General features: G+C 43.5%; 1 long non-coding RNA gene across 2 annotated transcripts in view; it reads right to left on the reverse strand.

Moving 5' to 3' along the window:
* Positions 1-350: 350 nt before the first annotated feature.
* Positions 351-12,931, reverse strand: part of LOC133207712 (uncharacterized) — a 29,678-nt gene continuing 17,097 nt past the window's right edge. For both annotated transcript variants that reach the window (XR_009724133.1, XR_009724134.1), the window contains exons 3-4: positions 11,463-11,578; positions 351-3,802 (exon numbers count right to left, since the gene is read on the reverse strand). This is a non-coding gene — a long non-coding RNA (uncharacterized LOC133207712). The remainder of the gene's footprint in view (positions 3,803-11,462; positions 11,579-12,931) is intronic.

The raw sequence follows: 12,931 nt of genomic DNA on the forward strand, positions 1-12,931 counted from the left end.
CAGGTAAGTAAAGCCACATATAGAGTGCATGTGAGGAGGCTTCTTCATACCACTTCAGAAATCAGAGACTTGGAGAGTTTTACTACTGTAAATTGAACTATTTCCATGAAAGCTGCCATGTGTTAGTACAGAAAAGTTTATGAAGCATCACCCAGTTTTGTGCCACCTGTTGAAAAGGCAAGCCCAAATTAAGGAAGGCTCTTTAGTTACACTAAAAGACCATCAAAACCAGTTTAAAGTGTTTTCAGGTTGACTGACAGTTTTCTGCCCGTTGCAGACACACCTATATCTCTTTTACACTGGTATCAGTGATGCTGTAACCAGTGCATTAGATGGGTGAGGCCCTCTCCCCTTTTGACTCTTTTCCCTCCGAAGTGACAAAGCATCAAAAAAAAAGATCAGCCAGTCTCATCTGAGGGTATCATATATGATATGTGGTTAATGCAGTCTGTAGCTGAGACTATGGACTCTACTAATAGCAGTCGATTCTCAGCCTAGCGATTAGATGTAATCAAAATCTGTTAAGAGGTGAACATTTTACTGCAGATCTGGCTTAAAACCACCTTATTCTGATATCATGAAGGTATTACCAAAAGGCTGGTATCTTCCTGCTCTTTCTTTTAAAAGGCTAAATTTCTTCTTGGGAAGAAAATTGTTCCTCCAAAGCCTCTGAGGTCAGAAGGAAGGAGTGATGGATACATGATCATAATAGCCTACTTGAAAAAATAGAAGACCTGTTGATCTCCAGGATCAGTGAATTGTCTAAGAAATAAAGGAGTTTATCTCAGCTTCACAGCCCCTAAACCACTGTGTGCTTTCTCTTTCATTTGTATTGGTCTAAGCATACAGCTAACCTCCTTTAAGAAAGCAGCAGTATGCTTCAGAAGGCACGGTGACCAACTCTAATTAATTAAATAGACTTAGGAATACATGGCTTTAAATGATGAAAGCATTCACTGCAGGATGTTTCCTGCAGCTGTGGAAAGATGGCCAGTGGAGTGCTGGTTTTGTACTGAGATGTAAAGAACACTGGCACCACATCATGTTGTGTTGTTAATTATCATTTGGATTAATTCTGGACAAAAGATGCTGTTGGGTAGCGAAGCTGCATGACGTTGTGGAAACAGAAAACCAGACTTGTTCTGGTGGTTCTCTTTCTGTGTTATATGGTAATAAAAACAGTTTGCAGCTTGCTTACCTTTTATCCATCTGTCAGTAACAATTCCTCTCTGTAATGTATGTGTGAAGGTAGTTCTGTAGCTGTACATGCACCCACATGGACCATATGGGAGACTTTGTGTGTGTGATCACCAACACCAAGAAAACAAAGTAGTGTTCCTTGTTACAGTACAAACGTTTTGTTCAGTGGAGAAAGAGACTCACTCTGTTGGCAGTTCTTCTACTTCATCATGTGAGAGGAGAACTCTCCCAGGTAGCTCTTCTCCTCCTTTGGTAGATGGAGAAGGAAGAATTCCTCCTTCCGTTGTGCTTCCCAGCATCTCATCCACTAGACCTCAGAATGATACAGTTCTGCTTAGGGTTGGACAAATAGCAAGAAGGCAGAGGGAGGAAAAGGATTCATGGCACAAGAAGAAACAGATTAGAGAATAAGCAGAATATCCAGTTGTATTATTGCCATAATCTGTGCTGGGGTAACATCCAGCAGTTCCATTCAGGTCCTGGTATTAGGCCATTTGTGTGCACCCCTTGATTGACACCCCTAATCCAGAAACCCACAACCTAAGTTTCAGGACTGTACAAACTCCCTAGTACATATTTCAGTATCAAACACAGTACCCTGCTCTGGTTTTCCAGACACTCTATCAGCAACATGGCCCAGAATCCTCACAAAACAGATTTGTCCGGAACTCCTCAGACTTTAATGGTCAATTCTGTGCCAAATTTTCAATGTCTGATTTCATTTGTTATATCTGTAGCCTCCCAATGCTTTCATTTTTCAGTATGCACACTTGTAGCAAACACAATAACCACAAATTACACTAATTTCAGACAAAATCACATATTTATAATTCGGTGTTACTGCCTTCTACTCTAATCTAGTCACAATGGTTACTAGTTACCAATGGTATATTTGTTCCAAATATGATGTTTTCAGCTTCTTCCATACACACTATCTTCTACAGTCCTCTTTGTCATATGGTTATATGTTTTTGTGAGACAGTCTTTTCTCAGAATCCTTTTTCCCCCTAGACCAACTAGTAAGAAATTTGTGTGATATGGAATTACAAAATCAAGGCCACTTTGGAGTACTGATTTCAGATGGGGATTTGTGAGCAGCCTCATGGTAATGCATACATACGCTCCAGTTCATGAGTATGGTGGGAGTTCTCCGTAAGATTTCATTCCCTCTAAGCAACTCCGAAACATGGTGCTTTAAACATACCCTGGAGAGTTCTGCTTAGCAACTGAGAGACTTCTAGTAAAACAACAGAAAGATGAAACCCCTGCATGTTTATACAGCACTTGTCACCTGCAGCATTTTAGTGCACCTCACCCAGGGAATCACAAGAAACAGAGTTGGTTTTCAGCTCACAGAGCCATTACACAGGGAGTTGGGGTAAGGAAACCATCAAAGAAAAATGTTAACTGACCATGATTTCATAATTTCATAACTTGAAGATGAGGCTAATCTGAATTTATGTCACAAGTTCCTTATCCTGACAGTCCTTGGCTGACACTAATGGCCTGGTCTGAGCAGTTAACTGCTCACAAAAAGCACTGAAAAGAAGTGAGCTGGTTTCCTTCCAGGTCTGGGGCAGCTGGAAGCACCCAGTGTTCCTGTAGAGCTTCCTGGCCAGGAAACTCTCATTGCTTTGCAACAGCCTTTTCTGCAAACTCCTGGGAAGGAAACCTGGATTATCTCTAGCTCAGGGAAGGAGGACAAGTCATTGAATGACTGTTGATGTCAGCAGGAGCCCAAACTGATTATTCTCCAAATGATATTTAGCATGGCAAGGACTTGTCAATTCTTTACAAGCCAAAAAACACTAAAATGGGAAACTGGCTTTTGAATGTTATTCTGATAATATTCATGGAGTATTGTTCCGGAAAGATGCAATAGCCACCTCAGTGCAAGTGTTACTAGTAACCCTTGAAGAGAAAATAAGCTGTGACACTGTCAACACTGCAAGCAGTCTTGCTGTGTTACCTTCAGGGAAGTTCTCTTGTCTGCCTTCTCAAGTGGAAGGTTTTCTCTATGGCATTGTGTTGCCTTTTTGTGTGCTTGGTACAAAGAAAGTAGATATTCTCTTACTTGTCAGGTAGGCTGAGAGAGTGACACTGGCTGTCACAGGGACCCAGACCTGCCTCAGAGTGGTGGCTCACACACCATGGTGTTTGTGATGAATAGACGCTGGCCCTCAGAGACATGATACATAATTTGAGGTTAAAAGATTCAGGTCTTTTTGAATCTCTAAACATCTTCTAAGTTTTTTTCCTCTGGGTTTTGTGAGTTTTACATGTTCCTCGGAACCCAGGGACTGACACAGTTACAAAAGCACCAGCATGTGTGAACAAATATTCAATACAAGCGATGGTTTCTATAGGAGCAGCACAAAGGTTTTGGTACAGCAAAGAGTAAAAACTTCCCATAGACAGGTAACAAAAACATCTCTGCGCTGTACTTGCCTTTGTAATTCCTGTTTTCTGTGTATTACAGGATGAAATGACAACGTGTGCTATGTGCTGGATGTTCTGTTTGCTGCTCCCACAACAGACGATGGACATTTCCAGATCACGCTATCGCACTGCAGTAACGATGCTGATCCAGTGATGCTTTAAACTGCAACACAAATTAAAAGCTAGTTAATATAGTCCTATAAATGATAGCAGATAGGTGATCCCCAGTGATCAGTTTTAATTCCTATGAACTTTCCTAATCTAATGCCATCCTCCTATGTATGTTAAACTAACGTCAGAATGTATTCTCTTATGCAGTACCTGTATGTGTCCCTAGTAATCTTTAGGTAGGAACGTAAAGCATTCCATCCTTTCAAATGCAGAATGATTTTGCCTTAGACATTGTGCAGGTACAAGCTGCAACCTAAGGCTATATTTATACCATAGCAGAACCCTGGAAACCGTTTATATATACTATTTATTTTCTTCATTACAATCTTTGGGGAACAATTTCAAGAAAGGGTTTTGATCTATGATTTGAATAAATAACCTCCACCTGATCTCAATAGGTATTTTCCCTCAGCGTTTTGCAGTAATGAGGCAGAATACTTGCTGTCATCCCACAAGCAGATATATGGATGAGAACTTTGAGCCAAATTGTAGATGTTTTATATCTTACAAGCACCAGTTGAAATGTTTCCCTCTGAGAACCCAAGGGGGGTCCTTTGCCAGGGTGCAATGCCAGCATCCCACACACAACCTGGGGTAATGGCATACAGAGGCAAGCGAAGACAAGTGGTGCTCAGGAGCCTACTGCTGCCACTGCTGAAGAGCAGCAAGCTTCAGGCTGCTTCACTTAGTGCTCTTCAAAGGCATTAATATTGCCTGGGGATATGCATACGGTGACAGAAAGAAAGTCAGTAACTTCTTTTGATAAGTTTAAGTATGAAAGAACAAGGCTTTTTGATTCGGTTCCTGTACACCAGGCTGAATCAGAGATAGTGTGAGATTGGGAAACAGATATAACCTTGAGAACAGACTGCATTGAACCTTCATACTGGAAATGATCCTTTCAGAAAGGTCCTTGTGCAATTTGGGACATTTCTCTGCTTTTGTCATGACACTGCTAATTGATGAGTGTGTGGAGAAGAACTGATTGAGTACTGTCTGTGTTTGGCAGCTTGAACTAATAAGTGACAAACATAAATACAGTTTCTTGTTAGAAATTGCTATGTGCAATACGACTCAGCCTATGAATACAGTTGAAACCAGAGGGACCCTGTACACTTTCTGCAGCACATCGAGCTGGCTTCCCTCAGCTGGGACCTGTGTGATTGTTTCCAATGACTTGCTGGAGTGTAACTTAGTTTGGCCCAGATACTCCAAGATCATTCATGGCAGAGCTGTTGAAGAAATACTAGAGTGTCTGAAAGGAACGGTGGGCTTACAACAAAAATGAGCCAGAATAGATTGTATAGCAGAGGAACTATTTCTAGCTAAAACTTACCTGTTCTTATACAAAATAAAAACCAACTGATTAATTAATTCAAAATGAATTCTACATTTTCTTATTGCTCAATAGGTAAAAGAAAAGAACATGTAATTAAACTTGTCCCTTGAAGCATCTCCTTATCCCAGGAAAGCATTGCATCAAACTGCTTTCTTCCCTGATGTCTCCAGAGTGCAGCAAGAGCTGCAGTAACACTATGTGCAATAGAAGCTGGCTGGGACTCCTTATAGGTGCTTAGACTACCTTGTTTAGCCCTGGAGTTAAACATATGATGATTTCTAGAGCTTGGTCTATGTGTGTTCCTCAAGGAAATCATCACAATCCAAAGACTATTTTGTTCATTTAACAAAGGAACCAGATCCAGATCATAGCATATTCAGATCAGGTTTTTCTTGGAATATAATCACAAATCAGATCAAATTAGCTCTTAGATATCTGCAAAGTGTCTGGACAACCTGCAACAGAAATCATTCACAAGTTCAAGACCTCCTCTATTAATTCCTTTACGATCCATACAGGGTGAAACTCCCAGTAGGAATATGCTCCTATGGCACCAACGCATGGGTGTTAATGTGCATGTACTAAATAAGGGCCTGCACAGAGTTTAAACCCCTGGGGAGCAGAGGCTGGGACAGAAACACAGCCTTTCACCAGAGGCCTCTTCACTTTCTATCTGCAGCCAGGGCTGAGCCAGTGGCTAGGTGCACAGACAGACACAAAGGTCTGGGTTTTGGAAACTGAGCAAGTTTTTTAGGTCAGACCCAGCTGTGCATTTATTTGATTGGCTTGCAAGAGCTGTTTGAAGCTTTCCCAGAACCCATTAAAGGCTGAAGAGTGTCCCAGCACTTTAGATTGCAAGCTGTCTAAGCACTAAGAATGGAGAAAAGATTAGAGCTAGCTGTCTGTATTTAACACCCCCCTCATAACCCCCCAACAAAACCCAAATGTTCTCATGATCTGGCGAGCCTTTTGTGTGCTGGCCTTTCCACAGCTGTGTTTTTCTTATTTTCCTGTGGGAGGACTGTTCCCTTGGCTACCAGTGCTGGCCTCTAATAGTTGGCATTTGGGCACTTGGCACTAACGGGATGAAAACATCGCTGTGTTTTTCTTCCATGCCTGCAGGAGCACAGGGAACACAACTGGATGGGTTTCCAATAGGCAACAGCTCCAGGTGACAGCACTGCATTTACCTTGATGCACCTTTCTAGGTGCTGCTCCGGTACAGCTCTGCTGGCCATTGCTTTGTCAGGTAAGTGCTAATGGGTGGTGAGGTTTGAGGCTTGTTTCCCTGCCCTCCTGCACAGGAGATAGCACACGCTGCCTCCAGCCAGATGAACTTCTCTTTAACCACATGCCTCACCAGCAGCACTACATCTCCAGGTGTAACATTCACAGCCACTCTCACATTAACAGGAGGGGCAAGTGACAGCACACACAGCCATTGCCTCAGAGCTCTAATCAGTGTTTCTTTATCTTCCTGGCTTTCTGTATGAAGGACATTGGTGCTTTCACATTAGAGCAATGCGAATAGCCTTGTCTCCTCTCCAGACCTCAAGGTCTGACCTTCATTTGCTATCAAGCACTCCACGAAACAGTTTCATTAAAGCCTCCACACAGCGACCTTTGCACAATAACCTGCTCTCTGTAGTCCCACCATATGCTGAGGCTGCTCTCATTTAAATTATCGTTATGCTGAGGGAACCAAATACATCTTTTACTTTACTTCAGTGCCTGGAGCAAACTAATGTCCTTCTTCCATAGCCATGAAACACAACAAAGGGACCGTGATTCAGAGGGCAATCTCTATGGAAACTGTCTAATGACAGTGCACAAGAAGAAGCAAGCACACAGGTCCATCAGATGAACAGAAACCATCAGATCACAGACAAAAGTTGAGAAAATGAGGCAATCAGTGTGGTGAGTGGACAAAGAGGTGTACACTGGGTAGCTGGAACCTGGGAAGGACTTGTGATTTGTAATCACCAACTCCTGTGGCACAGTAAAGCAAATACTGACCCCACTAATCCATACTGGGAGAAAAAAGGAAAAGATACAAGGTCAGAAAGGCTACACTGCTTTTATATTCCCCCTCTTCCCCTACCCCCCTTGTTTTCTGTATGGTTATAGCAGATGAAAATACGAGCAACTCTGATAATTCAGGGATGTGCCCGGTGCACATGCTGATCAATCCCATCTCTGTAGGCAGGGCTGCTGGCTTTGCCCACCAGAAAGCCTGGGGAGGAGGCACAAGGAGAGGCATTGGTGCAGGAGCTGCATTCAGGGTTTAGCTGTTTCCCAAGAATTTGCACTGCTCCTGCCTACGCAAGAACACAGAGAAGGTGATGAGCAGCCTGCATGTCCTGCTTTGCATTTCTTGTTGGGAAGATGTGAGGGCTGAAACTACTCTTTTCAGAGGCCAAAGAGGTTAAACTGTAGGGTCTTGCTGCATAAAGAAGTGTTGGAGTTCACCTTCGCTTTGGCAGCTGTGAGCCATGACCAAAGAACTGCCCTGAATCCAAGGGCATGGAAGTGCTGGGGGTCCAAGGAGTGGGTCCACTGAGTCAGGCACCCAGCCCAGACTATGACAGCTTGTATCTTCCTATTAAACAAATTGAACTCTCCCTTTTATTTCTCCAAAACTTCTCTCTGTCTCTTTTGCAAGTGTAGCTGTTTCCCAAAGGTGCAGTCCTCTGTGATCATCCATGACCTGAGGCTCAGCTCTTCCTCGCTTGTTCAAGAGGCACCAGTTTCAATCATGCCCCATCCTTGTTCAGGACACAGCACTGCACACTCACACTAGGCACTGCTCTCCAGCACATCAGCCACTCTTCACCAGTTTTCTGCCCTGACAACATCATTGTATTCAGATGCAAAAGTCCTACTCCTCCTTCTTGCTGATGGCACAAGGTAATTTTGTATGAATGTTCTCCTGGCAAAATCAGATTTTACTGCAGTAGGAGTGATATTAAAATGAACCACACTGGGACACTAACAGGCAAATTACTAATGTATGTGCTATATAGAAACCTGGGCAAACTGAGCTAGAAGGAGCCTTGCAGTCTGTTTCTCATTTCCTCAATGACCACAAATACAATGAATGAATGGAGAAAAAGGGCCATATGCAAACAAGCAAGAACAGCCCAGCAGCCCAGAGGAAGGAGGCCTGGCAATCTAAAGGAAGCCCAGATCGTTTTGAGTGTTTATTTAGTTCAAGTAGTAGAGGTGAAGAACGATTCCTCAGCATCAGAAAAGGTACCTAGCAAAGGGTCAATCTGAAAATGCAGTTAATTGCAGCAAAAGAAAGAGGCAGAATAGATGAGAGTAATCTCTTGTAGTAGTGATAAGGATTGGCCCAGATTTATTTTTCAACTGTGTCAAAGTTGAACCTGCTCTTCGTTTTTATTGTTAGTGCCATAATTGCAATAAAATGCTAGAAATTAACTCTTTTATTTATTTATTGGTATGAAAAAAAGCTTTACCTAGAATCCCAGACTGGTTTGGGTTGGAAGGGACCTTAAAGCTCATCCAGTTCCAACCCCTGCCACAGGCAGGGACACCTTCCACTAGAGCAGCTTGCTCCAAGCCCCTGTGTCCAACCTGGCCTTGAACACTGCCAGGGATGGGGCAGCCACAGCTTCTCTGGGCACCCTGTGCCTCAGCACCCTCACAGGGAAGAATTTCTTCCTTATATCTAATCTCAGTCTCCCCTTTGGCAGGTCAAAGCCATTCCCCCTTGTCCTGTCACTACATCCCCTTGTAAAAAGTCCCTCTTCGTATTTCCTGTAGACCCCCTTTAATATTGGAAGACTGTTATAAGGTCTCCCTTGAGCCTTACCTGCCATGTAATATACTGCTAATTTCACACCTGTACAAAGATTGCACCAGAAATCCCACCCAGATGATTAATATCTGTAATTAGAGGAAAGGCAAATAGTGGAAACCTGCTACTCCCAGTTTCTGTCCCCGGACAGGCGCTATGGAGTGCATTACATCCCGATCTTATGTAAATCACTTCTGTTTGAAAATGAAAGCTCTCCAATGGCTGTGGTCCAGTTCCGCAGAAAAGAGGGCCAGAGGGCAGTGTTCATTGTTGGCACACAGAGCCCTGCTCTGTCACCTCCCTGGGAAGCACAGCTGAGAGGCCAAAGCTGCTGATCTGACCAAGCAGCCTGAGATGGTTTTTCAGCCGTAACCCAATAAATGTGCCTCTAAATGTTTGTTTAATGAGATGGACTACAGAAGAATACATTGTCCTTTGCAAAGATGGCTTAATATATAATTTTTCAGCCCAAAACTCCCATTTCAAAGGAAATCAGAGGGAGCCCAGTGAGGACCATGTGAAAACAGAACTCACCCACCTGCCCAGCTCAGTAAATAGACTCTTGGTGCAACCTGATGACTCAGCCCATTTCCTTTCAAGTGTCTCATTTCGCAGAAGGCCTCAAACCCCTTTCACTGGCAATTCGCTCAGATTTCCATAGGATAAAACATCAGGTCCCATTTGCACATGCTGACATCTTTGCATTTAAACTGAGCTGCCCTTGCCAGGTCAGTGCTGCCGTATCATCCTCCGCAGAACGGCTTCAGTTGTATGTAAAACTGAATTAATATTCACTTCATCCGTCATGTCTCACAGTTTACAATACCAGTTGCTGGCTTGGTAGCTCCAGAAAACACTAGGAGGATTGCCAGAATCCTTGTACCTCCTAACCCCCTCCTATGGAACTCCCAGGTACAGTGGTGCCCCTAGACAGCATCTCTGACCATGGGCTGCTCCCCACAGACAGAGCAGATCAATGGCCTCAGTCAGAGCATCACGGGTAGCAGACCACAGTTTCCATTTAGCTCACCATCATCACTTATTGATGGCAAGTAACAAATGCAGCCAAACGGAACAAAAAGCTGGGAAACCAGTTTGTCATTGATTCAAAAGAGATATCAATATGTTCGTATATATCAAAGGAAGCAATCTCCATTAAAAAGCAAAGGGATAACTATGTTCTATATACTTGCTAGGACCCCGTGGCTTTTAACATGTTTTAATCATAGAATCACAGAATAATTAGGGTTGGAAAGGACCTTAAGATCATCAAGTTCCAACCGCCCTGCTATGGGCAGGGACACCTCACACTAAACCATGTCACCCAAGGCTCTGTCCAACCTGGCCTTGAGCAGCGCCAAGGATGGAGCATTCACAGCTTCCCTGGGCAACCCACTCCAGTGCCTCACCACCCTAACAGGAAAGAATTTCTTCCTTATATCCAATCTAAACTTCCCCTGTTTAAGTTTTAACCCATTACCCCTGTGTCCTATCACAGTCCCTAATGAAGAGTCCCTCCCCAGCATCCCTATAGTCCCCTTTCAGATACTAGAAGGCTGCTATGAGGTCTCCATGCATCCTCCAGGCTGAACAACCCCAACTTTCTCAGCCTATTTCTGCCTTAAGCCTCTCTCTCAAAAGCTGATGGACTCATGCAAGCGGTCAGCCCCATGTGACTTCTGTAAACCCACAGCCAATTACTAGACCCTGCTGGGGAGGCACCTTCCCTGAAAGTACCTGGAGGAGCTGCATGGAAGGGAGAGATTTAGAATGATTTTTGCCTTTGAATGGTCCAAAGTGACCAGGAGATGCAGTGAGGTTCAATTTGACCATAGCAACACATGCTCAGTTAAGAAAACAAAATTACCCTGTTGGGGTTTGTGGTTCCTCTAATTGCCAGGAGAAGGAGTAGGGTCAGTTCAGATCAAATGAACACTTTCAAGCGCAGTGTTTAGTGCAGGTATCCTTGTTAAAAAGAAAATCACAAGAAACAGCGTGAATCATTAACAGCCTCTTTGTCTTGTGATTGCTCGTGGTTTATTTTAATGACATGAACATTTATTGAGGCATCACTGCACGTAATTTCACTGTTTTCCTTTGGGAACCAAAAAAACCCTACAAAGCATTAAACTGCTGTGAGCAAAAACTCCATTAAAGAAGGCAGCAGACGTTGCAGGATCCTACATGTGGCACACACTGCCCTGGCTTTAGAAGGCCAGTGAGTATTCATTTGCATGGCTGTGTCTCCCCCAGGCTTCTGCTCATTACAGAGCCTTTTTCTGCAACAAAATCCACTAACAGAAGTGAACTACAACAGTTGCTGCATCAGGTACATGAGGAAATGCTACATTTTCTTACTGACAACAAGGAACTCTCAAAAGTGGCTCCAGTCACACACTTAATTTTGCACCTTAAAAGGCTGTAGTGGAAGGACTACAGGGCTAACAGCATGTGTGGTTCAGAGAGGAGCATTAACTAAGAGAAACCACTTACCTAACACAGGCAGCAAAATCACCAGCAGAGACTCACTGCCAAGTTCACATGAGCTGGAAGCCACAGTTCTACAAAGCACAACCACTGTTTCTCAAGGTACAAGATCCATGGCAGCCCTGAACAGATAAGAAGTAGAAATGTGTTAACTAAGGAATGCAAGGTGTATATTAAGGGAAGACTTGAAGAAGGCAGTTCTGCCTGCAATGTCAAAGTATTATTTGTACATTTGCTAATATCTCCCCAGAGAAAAGACTCTGGGCATGAAAATCTTGGGGTCTCATGTGGCTATTCCAGTGAACCTGGAGTACAAATATGGATTGATGGTCATAGCAGTGGGCACGGTCCTCAGCATCACTTTCAGCTTTGGGAACAGTTACTAGAATCTGCCTTCAAGTTACCTTATAGCTTGTGGTACTTTGGAAGAAATTCCTGAAACACTTGTTAAGAGCAGGGATGACTAACTGCAGATGATGTGCTTTGTTTATTTTGATCTCTCTTTAGCTTTGGTTCCTATATGCCAATGAAATTTTCAACTGTATTTTGACAAGACACAGCAGTCATCCTTACACTGGTGTGCTGACAAAGCACTTGGAGAGCTGCAAGGGGTACACTGGCAAGGCCAAGAGTCAGGAAGTTTCTCCTGCATGGCACGTGCCTGGCATTCGTCAAGAGCAGGGGCACAGGCTACCCACAGTGCCTGTTGAAAACTGGCCAGGACCACATGTGGTGTCAACACAGGGGCTCCTATGGCAAGCAGCCTGCCCAGGAAGGAGGATTTGTACTTCTGAGTGCTTCTCTCTCTCCACTGTCCTCCTGAAGCACTTTCTGGGTTAGCTTTTCTGCCTTGTAGCTCTTACCTCCTTTCACACACTAGTAGAGGCTGTCTTGGCAGAGATGTCACCATCGTGTTTGGCCCTAAGAGCTGCAGTGCTTGATTGATTGGTTGACTATTCACAAGCTAAACCACAAGATGCTACAGCACCACTCTCATACAGGCAGGAGGCAAACTGGCACGGTTAACCTCATACCTTAGCTTGCAGAGCAGACGTCACTAAGTATATAACCTCATTTTTCATTATATACTCTGTATACAAAAACATTACACCTAATTGAACATGCTCTATCTAAAATCAATTGTCACTCCCTCCCTGCAAACTCACTGGAAGTCAAGATAAGCCCATCCGTCTTAATCCCCGAGACTAATGTTGCTTCCTCTCTTTCATTACCCTGAGTTTATCCTGCTCTCCCTTGAATGGGAAATGCATCAACAGTGAAGTCTGAGTAGCGGAAATCAAAAACATCTATACCTGTATGCAGGCAGTGGGAGGCTTTTCAATTAAAAAAGGATTTTAAGAACGTCTCCCTTTTTAGAGGACAAATGCTTCTTTCAGAGAATAGGAGCTATTAAATTCATTCATGTATTGTGTTTCTTCAAGGATAGTAATGCTGTCAGAGAATGAAGTAACTTA

This window comes from Neopsephotus bourkii, unplaced genomic scaffold, assembly GCF_033783945.1.
Source record: "Neopsephotus bourkii isolate Nb327-2 ecotype Australia unplaced genomic scaffold, CSIRO-AGI_Nbou_v1 NB_234, whole genome shotgun sequence".
Lineage (NCBI taxonomy): Eukaryota > Metazoa > Chordata > Aves > Psittaciformes > Psittacidae > Neopsephotus > Neopsephotus bourkii.